Raw genomic sequence first — 14,793 nt, forward strand, 5'->3', positions numbered from 1 at the left:
GTGATTACCAGATCAAATCTGCTTGATTTATAAGTAAAAATCTGTTTTTTCCCCCTAAATGCCATCTCTCCACAGTCGACCCAGAATCTGAAAGTCAAACTGGGTTTACCTGGCACCAAACTACAAGGTTCTGCCTTTAGAACTTAGCTAATAATTCTGTTGATGATGCATAAACAGAATGCAATCCAACTCTCTCTGCCATAAGTGTGTTGATTTTGTTGTGCTAGCAGGAACACAAAAGAATAAAAAAGTATTTTCAGCACTAAAGTAAGCAGATATGCCTCTGAATATTTACAGAAACCAAATCTATTGAGTAAGACGATATAATTTTTACTGTCATTTTTCAGAATAGAAGATCACTTCAAAGTTGTTCCCACACTGCTAAATCACAAATTTATATTGTATCGCACCTGCAGTAATTGGCTACTGGTGCTTGATTGGGCTCTTAGGTGCTACAATAATGCAAATAATAATAATATTACACCCATGTAGTATTAGTTATTTCTGCCTTCCTTGTTAATGTCAACTTTAAAGGGAATCTGAAAAGGGGAAAAGAATGAGTTTGTACAATTTTGTGCCTTTGCAGATCTCCTTTACTGTACTATTGCATGTTATTAATGTGGCTTGTTAGTGATGTAAGGTGTGCACTGTGGCAGAGTTAGCATTGTGGGAGTTATCATAGCTTATGTGCGCATGATGGCTCAGCCTTAACAGTACATTAGCATTAAGTTTTTAAGAAACTAATGGGGGATAAAAAAGGTGCAGGTAAATTTCAGCTTTCTTATTGTCCATCTGCACCATGGAATTGTTCCTTTTCAGTGGCAAATGTTGTGGCTAACCATTGCCAGACCCATCTGTCCCTTCAATAGTTCATTGTGTCTACGCTAATCAGCCTGCCTTTGTTTGTTTTGTTTTGTTTTGTTTTTGTTTTCTCAAGTGGATGCAGTATAACCACCCACAGAACTTGCCCCAGTTCTTATTATCATGCCCACATCTTGCAGATGTGATCACCTCCACCTCAAAAAAGATATACTGTAAGGCTGTGTCTAGACTGGCCAGTTTTTCCGGAAAATCAGCCGCTTTTCCGGAAAAACTTGCCAGCTGTCTATACTGGCGGCTTGAATTTCCGCAAGAACACTGTCTGAAATCAGTGCTTCTTGCGGAAATACTATGCTGCTCCCGTTTGGGCAAAAGGGCCAGTGTAGACAGCTGAGATTTGTTTTCCGCAAAAAAAGCCCCAATCGCGAAAATGGCGATCAGGGCTTTTTTGCGGAAAAGTGCGTCTAGATTGGCCACAGACGCTTTTCCGCAAAAAGTGCTTTTGCGGAAAAGCGTTCATGCCAATCTAGACGCTCTTTTCTGAAAATGCGTTTAACGGAAAACTTTTCCATTAAAAGCATTTCCGGAAAATCATGCCAGTCTAAACGTAGCCTAACTGGAAAAGGTTCAGAAAAGGGCAACAAAAATGATTAGGGGTTTGGAATGGCTTCTATATGAGGAATGATTAATAAAACTGGGACTTTACATCGCGGAAAAGAGACAGCTGGGAGGGAGATATGATTGAGGTCTGTAAAATCATGGTGTAGAGAAAGTAGATGACAAAGTGCTATTTACTTCTGATAACTTCTCAGAACTAGGGGGTCACCAAATGAAATTAATAGGGAGCAGGTTTAAAACAAATATTTAGGAAGTATTCATTGACACAATGCACAGTCAACCTGTGGAACTCCTTGTCAGAGGAGGCTGTTAAGGCCAAGACTATAACAGAGTTCAAAAAAGAACTAGATAATTTAATAGAGGATAGGTCCATCAATGACTATTATGATGGGCAGGGATGGTGTCCTTAGCCTCTGCAAGAATAAATGGGTGACAGAGGATTCCTTGATTACCTATTCTGTTCATTCCTCTGGTGCACCTGGCTACATGGACCTTTAGTCTGACCCAGTATGGCTGTTCTTATGTTCTTACCTATGCATTGTGGGGCCTTCCAGGAGCAGGTGTGAGGCATAATGGCAGCAGGTGCATACTTTAGTACATTATTTGCAGCTGTTAATATTTGAGTTCTTAAGTGAAGAATCAGACAGGTGTTTTACTTTCTGTTTCTGTGAGGATATATGTACAGTTTTTTAAATGTATAGTAGGAAGCCAGGCCTGGGAAACGTTCTAAGCAGAAGTTTTGTCATAATGCAGAAAGATGCAGAGGGCCAAATTTTATAGTTACTAAGAACCTGAAGATGCAACTATGTGCCTAATAGTATTTTTAAAAACACCTAACTGCATCTTTAGGGGGCTCATGGGAATTAGGCAACTAGATGCATTTTAAAACTCCACTGAGGCAGATAGCTGTATCTTTAGGCTCCTACATATCTCTATAGCTCTGGCCTTGAAAGACCGAATATCTTTAGAGTGGATAATTTTCTTATTCTAATAAAGACCCTTGTTCAGCTAGAATAAAAAGATGCTGTCTCTGTCATTCTACCCTTGTCACATGCCAGTCTGCGCATACCTGCACAAGCATGTGGATGCTGTGGCTAAATCCTAGCAGGGTGCTCCCTTGCCAGTATTGCCTGGCAAGCACTGGGACAGGCAGCGGGCTTAAAGGATATTATGAAGAGCACCCACCACTTTGGGTAATGGTTCTCCAGGGCGAAAACTTGATTTGATTATTTTTAATTTATACCAACTTCTATACTTTGTGGCTGTGTCTACACTGGGCCACTTATTCCGGAAAATCAGCCACTTTTCCGGAATAAGCTGCGAGCTGTCTACACTGGCCCTTGAATTTCCAGAAAAGCAACGATGCTCTACTGTACAAAATCAGCCGCTATTCCGGAAAAAACTATTCTGCTCCCACTCGGGCATAAGTCCTTATTCTGGAACACTGTTCTGGAAAAGGGCCAGTGTAGACAGCCCAGTAGTCTTTTCCGGAAAAAAGCCCCGATCGCGAAAATGGCGATCGGGGCTCTTTTCCGGAAAAGCGCGTCTACATTGGCCACAGACGCTTTTCCGGAAAAAGGGCTTTTCCAGAAAAGCAGCCTGCCAATGTAGATGCTCCTTTTCCGGAAATACTTATAACGAAAACTATTCTGTTTTAAGCATTTCCGGAAATTCATGCCAGTGTAGACACAGCCTGTATGAATTTACTTGTGGACACAATCCTGCAGCCTGCTTTCTGTTCAGAGGCCCTGTTTGACGTGTGGAGTTGAATTTTGTTTTCTCCTGCATTTTCCTGTAAGATCCAGACATGGGAGTGGTATGGGCCAGAGTCTAGATCCCTTTGGGGATCACAGTCAGTTTCACCAGACACCGGAGTGTGTGCCATTGAGTACGGGGAATGGGTGCATTAGAGGAGGATCAGTGAAGATTAATACACTGTGGAAAGGTTAAGTGGAGGGCTAGGATTTATTTGTAGGCTGGCAGTAGCCTTGCCTAGTGACTGTGGGTCTGTCATTTCAATGACTTTTCACTAATGTTCTTTTTTCTTTGGTTATCGGGGTTTTTTTTAATGCCTGGCAGCTGGGAGGTGAAACTGATGCAGTTGTCATACCATGATTCAAGCCCTGGCCCACAATGAATTCAGTCCGTTTTTTATCAATGCTGTTCAGTTCTATAGTATTATCTAATGGATGTGTAGTGTATGTGTTTGTGGTCTGTGCTCACATACAGGAGTAAATGAAGTGAGAACTGCTTGGGTTATGTTTTTTATTATTTGTTAATAAGGAGCAGGGGAACTGTCGTTGGTAAGGGTGGCAGAGCATAGTAGATCCAAGCCAAAAGGTCAAGTAACCTTGGTGTGGCTGCAAAGCCTGTGGTTTGCATTTGCATTTGGTGTTACACTGCTGTGCAATGAACGGTTTATATGGTTGTGACAATTTTCTTCCACTATTTGATCTGAGGAAGTGGGTCTGGCCCACGAAAGCTCATCATCTAATAAACCATCTTGTTAGTCTTTAAAGTGCTACATAGTCCTGTTTTTTGGTTTAGGAAGTGGTATTGTTAACACTTGGTTTGAGAAAGTACTCTCTCAGTGGTACCGGGGCGGTCAGTAGCACTTATCTGTGTGGACAGAATCTATTTTTCAAGATTTGTGGGTGCTGGAAACAATGGTTTTACACTCTAGCGTAGAGGCATGTTCAAGAGTCAGGTCCCTTTAAGCATGCCTTTAGCTTTAAAGCTTTAGAGCCAAGGGCACCCGTAATTGCTCTAAGAGTATCATTAGAGGTAAAATGCTTAAGGCAGCTCATCAGTGAAGGCACTAAAGATTCTGCTCTGAAAAATGACTTTAAAAATGGTATCACGGAGTTCCATGTTTAGTATGTCTCAGTGACTTCAGATCAGATTTGCTCAGTTCACAATTAAAATACACTTTTTTCCTAATTACCAGACTCAAAGTGAGTTATGAATGCCATGCTGCATTCTTTCCTGCTTATCCATCCTCACCATTAATATAGATAGCAGGCCACATCTTACCTATGGTTAACCTGTGCTACTCCATTGTTTAGAGAGGGGTTGTGCTGGTTTCACAGAGAGCAGAATGTGGCCCTGCAAGTTATGTTGCCGATGTATGAAAATAAATAGAATTCAGCTGACTCTTTCTTAGCACAACAGAGGCAACACCTTTAGCAGGAGTAAAAGTAGCAAAAATTCACTTTACTCAGTGGAATAAGCAGCTATATTTCTGAATACACAGCAGCTGATTTGCTCCTGCCTTTCATTTCACATAGTAACTTAGGGTGTGTCTAGACTACAGGGTTTTTTTCGAAAAAAGTGGCCTTTTTTCAAAAAAAACTTCCCCTGCATCTAGACTGCTGCCGTGTTCTTTTGAAAGTAAATCGAAAGAATTTGGCAGTTTTTTCGACTGCAGACAACCTCGTGTTAAGAGGAAGAATGCCTTTTTTCGAAAATGCTCTTTCAAAAAAAGGTGCTATGTAGTGCAAACTGTGCTTTTTCAAAAAGGAGCATCCAGACTGCCTGGGTGCTCTCTTTCGAAAAAGCGGCTTGCTTTTTTGAAAGTACTGGTTGTAGTCTAGATGCTCTTTTGTGAAAGAGGCTTTTTTGAAAGTATCTTTCAAAAAAGCCTATTTCAAAAAAGGCTTGCAGTCTAGAGTAGCCTTAGAGTGGGTTCTGTGAAGCTACATTTGGGTGCTGAGTCCCAGTTTTGGCTCCACTGTGCTGCACAGAATTCCTGCTGGCCCCTGTAGGTGCCTAACTCATGTGATGCCTAAGTTATTCAGTGTAAAAGTTCCCTAGGCACCTGCGTTCCTGCCTCTGGCATGTACACTGTTACCTTCCTCTAGGCATATGGATACCTGTCGCCTACCCATGCACCAGAGGGATCTATGACCTCGGGGAAGACAGGTGTTCGACCACCTAAATCATGTGCAGAGACTGATCTGGTAGATCCTACTGGATCAAGTCCCAATCAGAAATGAGGAGGAGAGGATGACCTTATAACTTTTTGCCCAATGGTCCGTGCATTTGCTTGGGATGTGGGAGAGCTAGATTCAATTCTCCCCACTCCTCAGAGACAGAGAAAGGTTTGGAACAGGAGAGAGTCTGACCTACCTAACTCTGGGATATTCTGAGATGGTAGTGGGTCTCCTTCAATCTCTCAAGTTGAAACTGATAAATAATGAAAGAGTGATTGGAGCCAGGGGAGTGGTTCCAGGGTCTCACACCTACAGACAGACGGCCCTAAACACTGGATTACAGTCATTCCCATTCCCTTGAATAAGCACTGGCATAGGTGCCAGAAATAGGGTTATGAGAGGTGCTGCAGCACCCCCTGGCTGGAAGTTGTTTCCATTTATACAGGGTTTCCAGTTTGATCCAACAGTTCTCAGCACCCCCACTATAAAAATTGTTCCAGCAGCCCTGAGCATTGGTCCTGAAAGAGAAAGGGAATCTATAACCCAGTGGTTTGGACACTCACTCTGAGGTGAGAGAACTGTGTCCCTGTCCTGCAGATCCCAATCCTTCTTTTGTTTATTATCCAGAGTGCATTAGTTCCCACAGGAGAGACTGAAGAGCGATCCATAGCTCTGTGATTGCAGTGCTCTCCTGACAAGTGGGAGACCCCTGTTCAGATCCCTTTTTTCTTTCTGGTGATGGTGGGGAGAGGGGAACTGAACTAGGATCTCTTACATCCCAAGCAAGAGCGCTAACTATTCTGCTAAAATCAGATGATGGGCACTTCCATTTTGTGTGGAGTGAGGTAGGCCTCTAACCAATTCCAGCAGAAAAATGCTTAGGTATCTAAGTTACCTGATTCCAGACAGCAGGTTCCCATTCAGGGAATCTTTGAGCAGAGATAGGTGCCTCCCTGCAGCCTGGCATTAGGTGCCTATCTCTGAGCAACAGGTGGAACTTAGAAAATATCCCTCTGGTCAGTATCTCCCATTCACTGGTTTAGGGAGCTCCCCGACTAGCATACTGGCTTTTGTGGTTTGCATTCTAAGATGCCTATTTCTCCTCATTCATTGTGTAGGAAGCATAGGTACTGAGCTTAAGCTTTGTGGATCATTGTGTTGTTCCAGTGATTTTTCTAGGCACCTAAAATGTAAGTGCCATAACATTCATGGTTGCACCAGTTAATTCAATTGGAGGATTCTAGTTTCATATCTGTTCAGAATGGATGTATGACGCTTATCACTGAAGTGAGTAGAGAATTCTGGTTGTGTTTTTACATCCGCTTTTCACACAGGTAAATGACTCCACAAGGTGAGAGGCAAAGACAAATCAGACCCCCAGGAAGATCTTTCTTGCTAAGAAAATATAATGTTTACTGTTACTTTTGAGTGGAATTACATTGTAAGGACTGAGCATTGTTAGCTCTAAGGTCTGAAGAATGAATAATGATGGTATGATCTGACAATACATCAATTCCATGCATGCCTAGTGTTCTAAAGTTCTTTCAAATAAGGGATCCATGAACAACCCTGCAAACTTTCAAAACAATTCACTTTTGGGCTGAGACTAAGCATAGACAATTTCAGCACAAAAGGAATTTGTCTGAGGTAGTTATTAGCAACTATTGAAAAAGGGTTGGGAATAGAATGGTAGCTATAAATCAGTCTTAGTTACAGGAGAACCTCATAATCCATCCTCCACTAAACTGCACACTTTATTATAATCTGCACAAAATAATGGCAGTCTCTCTCCATCTCTCTGCAAAGATTTAATGGAGTGATGTCTTGTGTGAGTAAAATTTCATTATTTTCACAATATATACTACAGATACTACTATGAGGTATTAACATAAATCAAACTAAACTTCAGTTGACCAAGTAAAAGAACAAAGTTTATTTTGAGACACTATAGCCTACTTTTTCTGCCTTTTAAAATTCTGTTTTGTTCATTTAGTCACTAATTCACAAAATACAGTTGTTTGCAGTGCAGTCTCCCTGCAAATTAGTGAGGTTCTACACTATAGCATGTTACTGATGTACCTGCACACCATAACAGCAAAGACGTTTCCTTGGCAGAAACTGTAGGGATCCTGGACAATATGTCAGATTTTGGATTACTTTGATCTCAGTAACACTGGTGTAAATTTAGAGAAACTCTAGCAAAATCACAGCAGTTAGGTCAGATTTACACTGAGGTAACTGAGAGCAGAGTTAAGGACTAATAATATATGATATGTCATTCTGGATCTGGCTATGATCTGTCAGATCAGTGTCTTGCCTCAGCATTGGCCATTATCTGATATTTCTGAGAAGGCAAAAATGTTTCCCAAATGTTTCCCTAAATTCATGCTTTGGTGTACATGAAGTGAAGAAGGGCACGCCTGTGTGTCTTATTAGAGAATCCTGGAATTCCTTTACATTCAGGATACCAAAGGGTTTGTAAACATAGGCTTGGTCTGTGGTAGGAATTTCTGTTGGTATAGCAACACCTATCAAGGGTGTGGAAAATCCACATCCCTGAGCATCCTAATCCCTGGTATAGCTAGGGCTATGTCAATGGGAGGGTTTCTCCCGTCAACGTAGCTACTGCCTTTCAGAAAATCAGATTACCACGCAGATGGGAGAAGTGTTCCTATCCATGTAGGTAGCATCTTCACTAAGTGCTACAACTATTGCTCTAGTCTAGACAAGACTGTAGACAGGGGTGGGGATGGGGACAGCTGCCCCAGGGCCCGGCAATTTAAAAGGGCCCAGGATTCCTGGCACTGCTGCTGCTATCCTGGCTGCAGCAGTGACCAGAACTCTGGGCCCTTTAAATCACTGTCGAAGCCCCGCATGGCATGGTCTGGGCAGTGCTGAGGGCTGGCTGTGGGAATCTAATCCCTAACCCAGCCCTTCTACTCAAGGCGCCTTCCATTCCGGGGGCCTGGAGCCTAAGCCTCCCTCCCTGCTGCATTGCTGGATGTCCGGGCAAATCTGTCGACAGCCCTGGCTGTAGAAGTTACGGGTAGAAGCTAAAATGTCCATGAGGGAACCTTGACTGAGCCACTTTCTTCCCTATATTTGTGGACAGTTGACTTGCAATTGCAATTATATGGAGTTTGGTCATTTAAACATATCCCTGCGTACAAGGGGTAGGGAGGGAGGAATTTATGAGAGAGGCTCTGGGTAAATTGGACTTGGTATGAAAACCTGACTGAGCACTTCTTTTGCATTTTTAGTTTTAGGAAATGTAGGGGAGCTTCTGGGGAGGGGGAGGGGGTTAAGAGTGTTTATAGCAAGTGTATAATGGCCCCTGGAAGGTGACACTCCTCCAAACAGACGTGGGGAATGCATAGAGTTGCCAGATGGTCTCCCAAAAAATACCGAACACGCGGGCTAAAAATTTGTCGAGCAAAAAAAAATAACACTGCCACGAACACAGTGGCTGTGTCTAGACTGGCAAGTTTTTCCGGAAAATCAGCAGCTTTTCCGGAAAAACTTGCCAGCTGTCTATACTGGCCGCTTGAATTTCCGGAAAAGCACTGACGATCTCATGTAAGATTGTCAGTGCTTTTCCGGAAATACTATGCTGCTCCCGTTCGGGCAAAAGTCTTTTTCCGAAAGACTTTTGCACAAAAGGGCCAGTGTAAACAGCACAGTACTGTTTTCAGCAAAAAAGCCCCGATCACGAAAATGGTGATCAGGGCTTTTTTGCGGAAAACCGTGTCTAGATTGGCCACGGACACTTTTCCGCAAAATGTGCTTTTGCAGAAAAGCATCCTGCCAATCTAGACGAGCTTTTCCAAAAATGCTTTTAACGGAAAAGTTTTCCGTTAAAAGCATTTTTGGAAAATCATGCCAGTGTAGACGTAGCTGCTATGTTTAATACTTTATTATAAACAGTCTTATTATAAACAGTCTTCATCCTACACCAGTGGTCCCCAACCTTTTGGGGCTGCTGGGGGCGGTGCCGCGCATGTGCCCAAGGGCAGGGCCGTCCATACACCGTGTGCCCAGGGCTGGTGCCACCCATGCTCTGCACTCCCAGGGCCGGCGCCGCTCCTGTGCCGCACGCCCAGGGGTGGGGCTGCCCATACTCCATGCGCCCGGAGCCGGTGCCACTCCTGTACCGCGCGCCCAGGAGCAGGGTCGCCCATATGCCGTGCTCCCAGGACCGGAAAAGCCCATGTGCTGCATGCCCGGGGCCAGCGCCACTCCTGTGCCGTGTGCCCAGGGGAGGGGCTGCCCATACGCTACACGCCCAGGGCCCAGCACCGCCCATGCGCCACGTGCCCGGGGGCGGAGCCGGCCCTGATCATTCAGCGGGCGCACAGAAATGGCCTGGTGGGCGCCATGGTGCCTGCGGGCACTGCACTGGGGACCACTGTCCTACACCATCTCTATGTAAAGAGGCTTAGAAGTAATTGTGCAAATGTGCATGCTATTTTAATTGTTTTCTATTCCTCTAAAGCTATAGAAGAATTTAGAAGAACTCCTTTTTATCCTGCAGCTGAAATGATTGTAAAGAACTCCCAGGACTGATCTCACCCTGCCTCCCAACCACTTCTCCCGCCCCCACTAGGCTTCCGGGCTTCTGATGAGCCCAGAACAGCAATTGTGGTCCTGCCTCCCAGCAGGGACTCTCGGGGTGGAAGGCGGGGCCACAGTCGCCTCTGGGAGCCTTTGATTGCGCAGAAGCCTGGAGGGGGCAGAGGGAGTGGCTGGGAGTCCCAGCCACTCTCCCCGCCCCCGCCACACTTCTGCGCAATCACAGGTTCCTAGCGCCGATTGTGGCCCCGCCTTCCAGCTGCTCCTCCCGCCCATGCCAGGTTTCCGTCTGGTGCGCAGCCAGAAAAATCAGAAAATACCGGACATTGCATGTGTCTGGTATTTTCTGATTTTTATTTTTACCAGATAGAGAGCACAAATACTGGACTGTCCCGTAAAATATCGGACACCTGGCAACCCTAGGAATGCAGAACTCCTTGCTGATTTTGCAGATACAGACTAACATAGCTACCCCTCTGAGATCTTCCTCCATGTAATATAATTCCAAGTAAGTAAGTAGAGTTTCATCAGAAATTAATTTGGCTTAGAGTATTTACTCTGTCTTCCTCCATGAAAAAGAAATGTAACTGTCTCTTTAAGCAGTAGACCATGCCATGTGAGCACCTTTTATGCTGAGGCTGCTCTGCATCAGGTGGGGTAGCGTTGACTCAGCTGTTTTGGCTAGTTGTCTGTAAACTGGGTTGGAGTCTGGTCATTTAAACATATCTCTGTGTGGAGGGAGGAATTTATGAGGGGGAGGTTCTGGGTAAATTGGACTTGGTATGAAAACCTGACTGAGCAACTGTTTTGCATTTTTAGTTTTAGGAAGTGCAGGGGAGTGTCTATAGGGGAAAAAAGGGGCTTAAAGCAAGTGTATAATTGTTACAGTCCCTCACCAGGTATGGAGAGGTCTAATTTGAAAGCACCTCAGTTCAGGCTGGGAAAGCTAGTAATTTCTTTGTATGTGCTGGGGAGAAGGTAGTGGGGTTGGTTGTTGTTTTCAGTAAATGAAACTGAAAGCCTTCTGTCAAATTAATCTGTGCACAGTATATTTAAACATCTAGCAGTGTATGAAATTGTTCTTCTAAGGGACTGATAGTTACTTACATCTCAGCCTATAATGAATAGGACTCTATAGCCCTCCACACAGGTGGGAATATGCCACTGTTTTTCTATAGTTTCCAAACAGAGGTCTATTGAGAATGTAGCTTTTATATTTTATGGTATGGTTCCTAACTTGACAGACTGCTGCCTCCTTTCAGTTACACTCCTCCTGCCCTAACCTGTAGAAAACATGGAGTTTCTAGTTTGGATTTTATGATATTTGCGGAAGGATCTAGTTCTCTCCCATATGCAGTGTTATTTGACCTCCCCCTCCACACACACACACACAATCTTATAAAGGAATGAGTGATATGCTGCCAGATTCTTTGGGCTTAGCATGGACAGGTTGATTTTTAAAAACTGCAAGTCTGTGCAAAAATCCAGGTTAAATGAAGACATGGGATTTTGTGAATATTTAAGTAACACATCGGTAGATGGCAATGGAATTATCTCTGTGACTTTTCTGAGGGAGATAATTGAAGCTATAAAATAAAGAACAATCCCTTTAATACAGCAAATTGATGCATTGACATGTACGTCTGGCAATAGTATAATTTCAAATACTGTTATCAGAAGGGATCACCTTAAGTTTTTTGTTATCCCAGAAATTAGTGGGATGTGAGGGAGAAATCTTGTTGGGATACAGCCTACTCTCCAAAAGCACTGTGGTAAGACACTTTGAGGAGAAAGAGGTGATCAGGAACAGTCAATGAGGATTTGCTGAGGGCAAGTCATGCCTGACCAACCTAGTTGCCTTCTGTGATGAGATAACTGGCTCTGTGGATATTGGAAAAGTGGTGGATGTGATATACATTGACTTAAGTGAAGCTTTTGATAAGGTCCTCCACTGTATTCTTACCAGTAAGTTAAGGAAGTATGGTTTGGCTGAATGGACTGTAAGGTGGATAGAAAGCTGGTGAGATCGTCAGGTTCAATGGGTAGTGATCAATGGCTCTGTATAGTTGGCAGCTGGTATCAAGCTGCGTGTTGGTCCTGGGGCCGACTTTGTTCAGCATCTTCATTAATGATCTGAATGGTGGGATCTGTTGCTTTCTCAGCAAGTTTGCAGATGACACTAAGCTGGGGGAGAGGTAGATATGCTGGAGAGTAGAGAGAGAGTCCAGAATGACCTAGACAAATTGGAGGATTGGACCAAAAGAAATCTGAGGTTCCCCTAGGACAAGTGCAGAGTCTTGCACTTAGGACAGAAGAATCCAATGAATTGCTATAGGCTGGGAGCCGACTGGTTAAGCTGCAGTTCTGCAGAAAAAAACCTGGGAATTAGAGTGGAAGAGAAGCAAGATATGAGTCAACAGTGTGCCCTTGTTGCCAAGAAGGTTAATGGCATATTGGGCTGCATTAGTAGGAACACTGCCAGCAGATTGAGGGAAGTGATTATTCCTGTCCATTTGGCATTGGTGAGTCCACATGTGGAGTATTGCATCCAATTTTGGGGACCCCACTACAGAAAGGATGAGGACAAACTGGAGAGTCCAGCAGAGGGCAATGAAAATTGTTAGGGGGCTGGAGTGTGTAACTTATGCGGAAAAGCAGAGGGAACTAAGCTTTATTTAGTCTACAGAAGAGAAAAGTGAGGAGGGATTTGATAGTAGCCTTCAGCTACCTAAAAGAGGGTTTCAAAGAAGATAGAGAGAGGCTGTTCTCAGTAGTGGCAGAGGACAGAACAAGAAACAGTGCTCTTAGATTGTAATGGGGAGGTCCAGGTTGATATTTGGAAAAACTATTTCACTAGGAGAGTGGTGAAGCACTGGAATACACTAGAGGTGGTGGAATCTCCATCCTTAGAAGTTTTTATGGCCAGGCTTGACAAAGCCCTGGCTGGAATGATTTAGTTGGGATTTGTCCTTATTTAAGTAGGGTGTCGGGCCTCCTGATGTCTCTTCAAACCCTTATTTTCTATTATTAATAAATAGCACAGGAAGAGGGACAATGTTATAATCTTCTTTAGGGTCATAGGGTCTGCATATGTAAGCCCACGGTTTTGGCCAAGTAAATCTAGTTGTCTGTAAGATGGTAACTTTGTAATGCCTTCTTGGGAATGTTCTAAGGCATCAGTAGGTACAATCCCAGTGTTCAAATTTGCACCAAAATCACGAGAAGCGCCTGATTCAGAAGGTCAGGCCCCCAAACTGCCTGGTGCTTCAGGCAGAAGATTCTGATGCCTGCACATATCATAGGTGGCACCTTAATTTACTGGGGAGCACAATGTTGTCTGGACTCTAACAGAAAATAAGACCATCTTACAGGGAGGGGATGTAGAAGGGAAAGAAGAGACTTGGAGGGATGGGAGAAGAGTGGCTAGGGGGTGGGGAAAATAGCCATGGTTGGGAGACATACCAGGGACCAGATGGATGGGCTCTTGGAAGTGGGGAGGGGGGAAAGTAGGGACCTAGAGAGGGTGGGGGCCAGTGGTGATAGAGAAGCAGAGGCTGGGAGAGAAGCGATCTGGTCTGGGGGAGGAGAAGAAGGGTTGGTGAGGGAGTGGGTGGGAAGGGCAAAGGAGAGACCTAAAGGGAATGGAGGGTGGGGCAGAATGGTGGTGGTGATGACAAGGAAGCAGAGCCCCAGTGGATGGGAGACTGAATAAATGGGCCTAGAAGCTAGGGCCTAGAATGGAGACCGGGAGAAAAAAGCAAGGCAGGGAAGAAACAGGGTCCTGGAGAGATGTTAGAAGAGATGGGTTAAGGAAATAGTGAACTGGGGGGGGGGGGGGCACACCTGGAGCCCTACCATTAGCATAATGGGGAAAGGAGAAAAATGGTATGAGGGAGGGAGGGATGGCCGATACACCAAGCCCCTGGAATGAAGAAGGGGTGTGTGATTGCTGGAATCCCAGGAATAGACTGGAATGGGAGGTACAGAGGGAGCCTGTGTCTTCTTCACTGAAGTAGTGTTTGTAGCTTTAAGAAACTCTCTGGTGTTTGCATCTTTTAAGATCTGGAACATACCGTGATGTTTAAAAACCTTGTCTATTTAGGTTGGAGATTGATCCTGGGGATGTAAAGAATGGAACATCTAAGGACTCTATGGCTGCATTTAGTTGATCCATTTGTTATATTCTCATTGTCTGTTTCTTTTTATCCAATTAATGTCAATAACTAAATGTTTGTTTGGGCTAATTGGGAATAAAGAAACATAACTCTCTTCTCTCTCTCTCTCTTTCTCTCTCCCTCTTTTCCAAAGTCATTCTCTTCCTTTGTCATACTATTTTCTTTCTTCATCAGTGTGTCTTTTTCCCAACTGCCTCTCTTTCCTTTTGCTGCCCCATTCCAGTCTCCCTCCCTCCTCAGTGGTATCTGTCCTTTTTGTACTGGCGTAAATAACTGCATAAGAGGCATGGCTGTGGAGAATCCAGTTTTCAGCCTCTGTCACTTCCTGGATCATGCTATAGCTCCCTGAGATCTGTCCTGCTACTGGAAGGTTACACAAAATTACAACCAGGCTTTTGCTGTCTATGGAGGTGACTGTGACAGCAGGTCAGTAAATACTGCCACTGCCTATACCAGCACATTTCAAATGGTGAGTCAACAAACACAGGGATATTTATTCCCCTCTGCTGCTATTCAGACAACAAGCAGAATGTTTTAGATGTTGTCCGCTTTACAGGAGACAGGTCAGAAAGTTGGAATAGGAATGTTCTGTGACAGGCATTGACAGCTCATTCTTCATGGATAATGGGAAAACATCCACTTTTGTGGGGTTCCCGTGATGGTGGCAAGGGAGTAGTAGA

At 44.2% G+C, this 14,793-nt stretch overlaps 1 protein-coding gene across 1 annotated transcript in view; it reads left to right on the forward strand.

Moving 5' to 3' along the window:
• Nucleotides 1-10,314: 10,314 nt before the first annotated feature.
• The window catches only part of BAHD1 (bromo adjacent homology domain containing 1), an 87,446-nt gene continuing 82,967 nt past the window's right edge, over nt 10,315-14,793 (forward strand). Inside the window, exon 1 of the mRNA XM_075927097.1 lies at nt 10,315-10,446. The gene's annotated coding sequence lies outside the window, so the exon portion shown is untranslated. The remainder of the gene's footprint in view (nt 10,447-14,793) is intronic.

The sequence above is a fragment of the Pelodiscus sinensis genome, chromosome 4 (genome assembly GCF_049634645.1).
Source record: "Pelodiscus sinensis isolate JC-2024 chromosome 4, ASM4963464v1, whole genome shotgun sequence".
NCBI classification, from domain to species: Eukaryota; Metazoa; Chordata; order Testudines; family Trionychidae; genus Pelodiscus; species Pelodiscus sinensis.